Consider the following 7,976-nt stretch of genomic DNA (forward strand, 5'->3'; position numbering starts at 1 on the left):
ATGCAAATCTTAATATATAAAATAGAAAGGTTAGTGCTAGCTGCTTTGAATCTGATTGGTCCGTGGCCACCCCGACTCTCATTGGCCAAGGGATACGCCCCACTGTGACACACACATAGACACTATGTCCCTCCCACACGACTCTCATTGGCCAAAAGGTACAGTGACATCACTGACACACACCTACTTCACTCTCACACACTCACACTGACACCATACCCCCAGAGAACCCCTGCGGAGTCCTTGGTAAGTTTACATGTCACACTCTCACCCCTGTCTACACACACACAAACACACACACACACACACACACACACACAAACACACACACACACACACACACACACACACACACACACACACACACACACACACACACACACACACACACAGTCCCTGTCTACACAGTCACACTGAACCCTGTCTACACACAGTCACTGTCATCCCACAACTCTGAGTCATGCTGTCACCCCTGTGTACCTCTGAGTCATGCTGTCACCCCTGTGTACCTCTGAGTCATGCTGTCACCCCTGTGTACCTCTGAGTCATGCTGTCACCCCTGTGTACCTCTGAGTCATGCTGTCACCCCTGTGTACACACACACACTCACTGTCATCCCACACACTCACACTGACCCCTGTCATCCCACAACTCAGTCATGCTGTCACCCCTGTGTACCTCTGAGTCATGCTGTCACCCCTGTGTACACACACACACTCACTGTCATCCCACACACTCACACTGACCCCTGTCATCCCACAACTCAGTCATGCTGTCACCCCTGTGTACACACTGTCATCCCATAGCTGACACTCATGCTTACTCCCCTGTAGCTGACACTCATGCTTACTCCCCTGTAGCTGACACTCATGCTTACTCCCCTGTAGCTGACACTCATGCTTACTCCCCTGTAGCTGACACTCATGCTTACTCCCCTGTAGCTGACACTCATGCTTACTCCCCTGTAGCCACAACTGTAGGCACAACGGACGTAGCGCACTCCCTATAGCTGCGCACATTCAACAGCGACACTCCCTGTGCACAGGGCCGCCCATATGGCCTCCTTCATATGCACATGGCCGGACTAACCGCCGGACCAACCGCACTCCCTATAGCCGCGCAAATTCAACCGCCATTCTCCCTCCGCAACGGCCAGCCGACAGTCCCTGTGCACATGGCCGCCCATATGGCCTCCGCACACACACGACGACACTCCCACGCACGATCAACACTGCCTTACTAAAAAACACATATATTCAAATAAATATATATCAAAAGAATGGCGTGCGTCACTACGCACTTTACATTTTTATTACAACAATGCCCGCCCGTACCTTCACCTACGCACTCTTTATTTACTTTCTAAAATGGCCGCCACACGAACTTACAACATAACATCTACCTTACATTGACATTATACAATGTCCCGCTTTGCCAATGTTAAATTATTTCCCTTTATAACATTATTTTATTCCAGCCCCCCCCCCTCTTACTCGACCACCAAATAGCCTTCCCGCCCGCTCCTTCCCGCCCGCTCCTTCCCGCCCGCTCCTTCCCGCCCGCTCCTTCCCGCCCGCTCCGCTCCTTCCCGCCCGCTCCTTCCCGCCCGCTCCTTCCCGCCCGCTCCGCTCCTTCCCGCCCGCTCCTTCCCGCCCGCTCCGCTCCTTCCCGCCCGCTCCTTCCCGCCCGCTCCTTCCCGCCCGCTCCTTCCCGCCCGCTCCGCTCCTTCCCGCCCGCTCCTTCCCGCCCGCTCCTTCCCGCCCGCTCCTTCCCGCCCGCTCCTTCCCGCCCGCTCCGCTCCTTCCCGCCCGCTCCTTCCCGCCCGCTCCGCTCCTTCCCGCCCGCTCCTTCCCGCCCGCTCCTTCCCGCCCGCTCCTTCCCGCCCGCTCCGCTCCTTCCCGCCCGCTCCTTCCCGCCCGCTCCTTCCCGCCCGCTCCTTCCCGCCCGCTCCGCTCCTTCCCGCCCGCTCCTTCCCGCCCGCTCCTTCCCGCCCGCTCCTTCCCGCCCGCTCCGCTCCTTCCCGCCCGCTCCTTCCCGCCCGCTCCGCTCCTTCCCGCCCGCTCCTTCCCGCCCGCTCCTTCCCGCCCGCTCCGCTCCTTCCCGCCCGCTCCTTCCCGCCCGCTCCTTCCCGCCCGCTCCGCTCCTTCCCGCCCGCTCCTTCCCGCCCGCTCCGCTCCTTCCCGCCCGCTCCTTCCCGCCCGCTCCTTCCCGCCCGCTCCTTCCCGCCCGCTCCGCTCCTTCCCGCCCGCTCCTTCCCGCCCGCTCCTTCCCGCCCGCTCCGCTCCTTCCCGCCCGCTCCTTCCCGCCCGCTCCGCTCCTTCCCGCCCGCTCCTTCCCGCCCGCTCCTTCCCGCCCGCTCCTTCCCGCCCGCTCCGCTCCTTCCCGCCCGCTCCTTCCCGCCCGCTCCTTCCCGCCCGCTCCGCTCCTTCCCGCCCGCTCCTTCCCGCCCGCTCCTTCCCGCCCGCTCCGCTCCTTCCCGCCCGCTCCTTCCCGCCCGCTCCGCTCCTTCCCGCCCGCTCCTTCCCGCCCGCTCCTTCCCGCCCGCTCCGCTCCTTCCCGCCCGCTCCTTCCCGCCCGCTCCTTCCCGCCCGCTCCGCTCCTTCCCGCCCGCTCCTTCCCGCCCGCTCCTTCCCGCCCGCTCCGCTCCTTCCCGCCCGCTCCTTCCCGCCCGCTCCTTCCCCGCCCGCTCCTTCCCGCCCGCTCCGCTCCTTCCCGCCCGCTCCTTCCCGCCCGCTCCTTCCCGCCCGCTCCGCTCCTTCCCGCCCGCTCCTTCCCGCCCGCTCCGCTCCTTCCCGCCCGCTCCGCTCCTTCCTGCCCGCTCCTTCCCGCCCGCTCCTTCCCGCCCGCTCCTTCCCGCCCGCTCCTTCCCGCCCGCTCCGCTCCTTCCCGCCCGCTCCTTCCCGCCCGCTCCGCTCCTTCCCGCCCGCTCCTTCCCGCCCGCTCCTTCCCGCCCGCTCCGCTCCTTCCCGCCCGCTCCTTCCCGCCCGCTCCGCTCCTTCCCGCCCGCTCCTTCCCGCCCGCTCCGCTCCTTCCCGCCCGCTCCTTCCCGCCCGCTCCGCTCCTTCCCGCCCGCTCCTTCCCGCCCGCTCCTTCCCGCCCGCTCCGCTCCTTCCCGCCCGCTCCTTCCCGCCCGCTCCGCTCCTTCCCGCCCGCTCCTTCCCGCCCGCTCCTTCCCGCCCGCTCCGCTCCTTCCCGCCCGCTCCGCTCCTTCCCGCCCGCTCCTTCCCGCCCGCTCCGCTCCTTCCCGCCCGCTCCTTCCCGCCCGCTCCGCTCCTTCCCGCCCGCTCCTTCCCGCCCGCTCCTTCCCGCCCGCTCCGCTCCTTCCCGCCCGCTCCTTCCCGCCCGCTCCTTCCCGCCTTCCCGCCCGCTCCTTCCCGCCCGCTCCTTCCCGCCCGCTCCGCTCCTTCCCGCCCGCTCCTTCCCGCCCGCTCCGCTCCTTCCCGCCCGCTCCGCTCCTTCCCGCCCGCTCCTTCCCGCCCGCTCCTTCCCGCCCACTCCGCTCCTTCCCGCCCGCACCGCTTCTTCCCGACCGCTACGCAATGGACGACTTCACGGCCACGCCACCGCTCCAGCACCACCACTTACTTGACCAATACTGCTCCGCTACTTACCGCCCTTCACCGCCGCTCCGCTACTTAACGCCCGCATTCACTGCCGACAGCTCCAGCCCCCACACAGCTCCGAGGGGGGTGGGCTCTTGGCCCCCCGCCAAAGCACGCTCCCCATCCCCGAGATCGCTCCTCCGGCTCTCTCCGACTCTCCCTGCAGCCAGAGGGGAGGGAGATGCGTGGCCGGGGGGTGAGATGTGTGCGCCTCCGCCGCGAGCCCGCTCTCCCACTTCCCCCCCAACCCCCAGAGCACACTCTCTCCGGATCACCCCCCACCCCCACCCACACGCCGCTACCCCGGCTCACCATCCCCGACAACGGACACCGCCGACGAGCACGAGGTGGAGGAGGAGGGCGGCGTCCCTGCCTTTCACGCAACCCCCCCTCCTCCCTGCCTTTCACGCAACCCCCCCCTCCTCCCTGCCTTTCACGCAACCCCCCCTCCTCCCTGCCTTTCACGCAACCCCCCTCCTCCCTGCCTTTCACGCAACCCCCCCTCCTCCCTGCCTTTCACGCAACCCCCCCTCCTCCCTGCCTTTCACGCAACCCCCCCCTCCTCCCTGCCTTTCACGCAACCCCCCCCCTCCTCCCTGCCTTTCACGCAACCCCCCCTCCTCCCTGCCTTTCACGCAACCCCCCCTCCTCCCTGCCTTTCACGCAACCCCCCCTCCTCCCTGCCTTTCATGCAACCCCCCCCCTCCTCCCTGCCTTTCACGCAACCCCCCCTCCTCCCTGCCTTTCATGCAACCCCCCCCTCCTCCCTGCCTTTCACGCAACCCCCCCCTCCTCCCTGCCTTTCACGCAACCCCCCCTCCTCCCTGCCTTTCACGCAACCCCCCCCTCCCTCCCTGCCTTTCACGCAACCCCCCCCTCCCTCCCTGCCTTTCACGCAACCCCTCCCTCCCTGCCTTTCACGCAACCCCCCCTCCTCCCTGCCTTTCACACAACCCCCCCTCCTCCCTGCCTTTCACGCAACCCCCCCTCCCTCCCCCCCTCCCCCCCTCCCCTCCTCCCCTCCTCCCTCCCTGCCTTTCACGCAACCCCCCCCTCTACCCTCCCTGCCTTTCACGCCCCCCCCCTACCCACCCTCCCTGACTTTCACAGAACCCCCCCCTCCCCTCCCTCCCTGCCTTTCACGCACCCCCCCTACACTCCCTCCCTGCCTTTCACGTAACCCCCCCCACCCTCCCTCCCTGCCTTTCACGCAACCCCCCCTCCCCTCCCTCCCTGCCTTTCACGCAACCCCCCTCTCCCCTCCCTCCCTGCCTTTCATGCAACCCCACCCTCTCCTCCCTCCCTGCCTTTCACACAACCCCCCCCTCCCCTCCCTCCCTGCCTTTCACACAACCCCCGCCCCATCCCCTCCCTCCCTGCCTTTCACGCCCCCCCTCCCTGCCTTTCACGCCCCCCCTCCCTGACTTTCACGCCCCCCCTCCCTGACTTTCACGCCCCCCTCTCCCTGACTTTCACGCCCCCCCCCCTGCCTTTCAAGCCCCCCCTGCCTTTCATGCCCCCTCCCCTCCCTGCCTTTCACGCCCCCCCCTCCCTGCCTTTCACGCCCCCCCTCCCTGCCTTTCACGTCCCCCCTCCCTGCCTTTCACGTCCCCCCCTCACTGCCTTTCACGCCCCCCCCCTCCCTGCCTTTCACGCCCCCCCCTCCCTGCCTTTCACGTCCCCCCCTCCCTGCCTTTCACGCCCCCCCTCCCTGCCTTTCACGCCCCCCCCCCTGCCTTTCACGCCCCCCCCCCTGCCTTTCACGCCCCCCCCTGCCTTTCACGCCCCTGCAATCACGGGCAACGCCGGGTATATCAGCTGGTATATATATATATATATATATATATATATATATCAGGTAGATAAATACACAGATTAGATAAGCAACCTGATTACTTACAAGATCTGCTAGTTTGTTCTTCTATACCTTGATGTGTAATATATATCTGTACACAGATGTCTAATATATTTAAAGCAGCAAAACATGTGACATCATATATATATATATATATTTAAATAAATCAGTTCTGTAGTGTTAGATAAGTGACTGTTTTTTGTTTTTGTTTTTTTAATTCAACTCTTAATGCCGGTTTCAATGAGTGTTAAAGCATCCTTATTCTATAAGCAGGCTTTAGCCCTCCTCCCCAGCAGTGCAAGATCTTTGTAACTCTTTCCTGTTGGTGATAATTTGTTGCCAATGTTCCCATCTGTTTGAGCTGCAAACTGTAACAATAGATAATGTTACCTTAGTAATATAAGAATACATTGTAGCTGCTGAGTTACACCGACTGAAGGATTGATTGAAACTGAAAGGCGGCCATTATGTTAGGCACACAATCAGGATTGTGACAGATATATAACAGGAGCACCAAACGATTGCCAGCTTAGGTAAGAAATCACTCAGATTTAACACAATAATAATATCACTGCCCTTAGTACATTTTGGTTCTAGGAGCAATGGCTCCTTATGTTTTCTCTAAAGAGAGAACCTCTAGGGCAGGGATGCTGAACTCCAGTCCTCAAACCATCAGGTCAGGTTATAAGGATATCCCTGCTTCAGCACAGGTGGCTCTGTCATTGACTGAGCCACTGATTGACTCACCTGTGCTGAAGCTGGGATATCTTTAAAACATGACCCATTGGGAGCCCTTGAGGGCTGGGATTGGCCACCCCGAGTCTATACCATCTTTATAGCTGGAAGCACATCACATTGATTGGATTTCTCAGAACCCACAAAGTACAAATGGAAATCATATTGGAGAGAAACATTGTGAAATCAACGAGACGGCCATAAAAATTAAAAAAAAAGAAACCGGAAAACAGCAAGTGACCACAGTGGAAAAAAATGTATGAAAAAAACAAGATGTTGTAATGGAAAAAATTCTTGGGGGTGGTATTTTAAGTAGTATACAAATACCCCGAGGGGCAAAAAGGTGAAACCTCGCTTCTAACACAGGACGAGGAGGGTGTCTAGATAATTAAAAATCCCTGAACACTAGCGCGAAGGGTGGTGCTCACTGGGGAAGGCGAAATATGGGAAGGTGAGACAGGAAAGTATCCCCTTGAGGTAGTGGCACACACCTAACAAATTAAAACTCGGTTTTATTAACGTAATTAAAATGAAGTAATTAAAATTAACGATTACACAAATGTAATCACACTCCGATTTTTATTATATGTTCACGTGTTTGTTTTGTTCCATATCCCGTACACTTCATTTTAATTACGCTAATAAAACTGAGTTTTAATTTGTTAGGTTGGTATTTTAACACAGAAAATGTAGCTTTCAAGCACTGCATTGTTTTCTGCCTGAAAATGTAAGAACGAGTTTGCTAAATGTCCTATTCACACTCCCCAAATTGCAAGCTGACGCCCACAGGGAAAAACTGGGGCACAGTATTTTGATACATGAAGTGCAGAAGGAAAATGAGGCTGTTTGGGTCAAAATTACCCCTCCCATTACATGCTGAATCACAGTTTCATTCCTATCACAAACATCACTAGTTCACTGTGTTCACAAATGCTATATGTGATATTTTTTATATGAATAGCATGCTTCTTTTTAAAACAAAAGTAAATATATATATTTAGGGAGAAAATGCAGAATGCAAAGTATTAACTTATCCATCATTTTTTTTTGTCTTCATTATATTGAAACTTTGGCAATAACATAGCATACAGTTACGTAAGAAACAAATGTTAATATATATATACACACACACACACACACATGCGTGTGTATATTTGTTTTATATATATATATATATATATATATATATATATATATATATATATATACAGTGCTTGACAAATCACCCAAAAATCTACTCGCCGCACCAAAAAATCTACTCGCCACCTAGTCCCGCCCCCAACCCCGCCCCCAACCCCGCCCCCGCTTAAAAAAATGTGTGTGTGTGTGTGTGTGTAAATGTCGGATCTAAATCTACTCGCCACCTAGTCCCGCCCCCAACCCCGCCCCCAACCCCGCCCCCGCTTAAAAAAATGTGTGTGTGTGTGTGTGTGTAAATGTCGGATCTAGAAAAAAAAGCCAGATGTGAATGACTAGTTTCCTGCACCCCTTAACTAGTGTCTGGATGCCCCCGCTTCACAATATTTAAAGCAGCAATCCCGCATGGGATCTTACCTGATCCGCAGTTCTTCAATGTCCAGGTACCCTCATTCCCGCAATGTTATACCTGTCTTCTGGGTTAGGGGGGATTCCGTGTGAAGCTTGAGTCAGATCTGGAAGAAAGCAGTATAGGTTATTTCGGTGTAGTATAGGGCAGTTAATATATACAGGGTAAATAAGATATCCAGATCGAGAGTGTGAGGCAGAGAGTGAGAGAGAGACAGAGAGGGGAGAGAGAGACAGAG

The 7,976-nt window shown here is 58.1% G+C and overlaps 1 protein-coding gene across 9 annotated transcripts in view; it reads right to left on the reverse strand.

The window, feature by feature from the left end:
• Positions 1 to 7,976, reverse strand: part of LOC142491365 (trifunctional purine biosynthetic protein adenosine-3-like) — a 68,317-nt gene that overhangs the window by 58,323 nt on the left and 2,018 nt on the right. For 8 of the 9 annotated variants that reach the window (XR_012800380.1, XR_012800381.1, XM_075593838.1 and 5 more), the window contains exon 2: positions 7,747 to 7,844. The gene's annotated coding sequence lies outside the window, so the exon portion shown is untranslated. Of the gene's footprint in view, positions 1 to 7,746; positions 7,944 to 7,976 lie in introns of those variants that run through there. The other variant, XM_075593839.1, reaches the window with a different exon arrangement.

The sequence above is a fragment of the Ascaphus truei genome, chromosome 3 (genome assembly GCF_040206685.1).
Source record: "Ascaphus truei isolate aAscTru1 chromosome 3, aAscTru1.hap1, whole genome shotgun sequence".
NCBI classification, from domain to species: domain Eukaryota; kingdom Metazoa; phylum Chordata; class Amphibia; order Anura; family Ascaphidae; genus Ascaphus; species Ascaphus truei.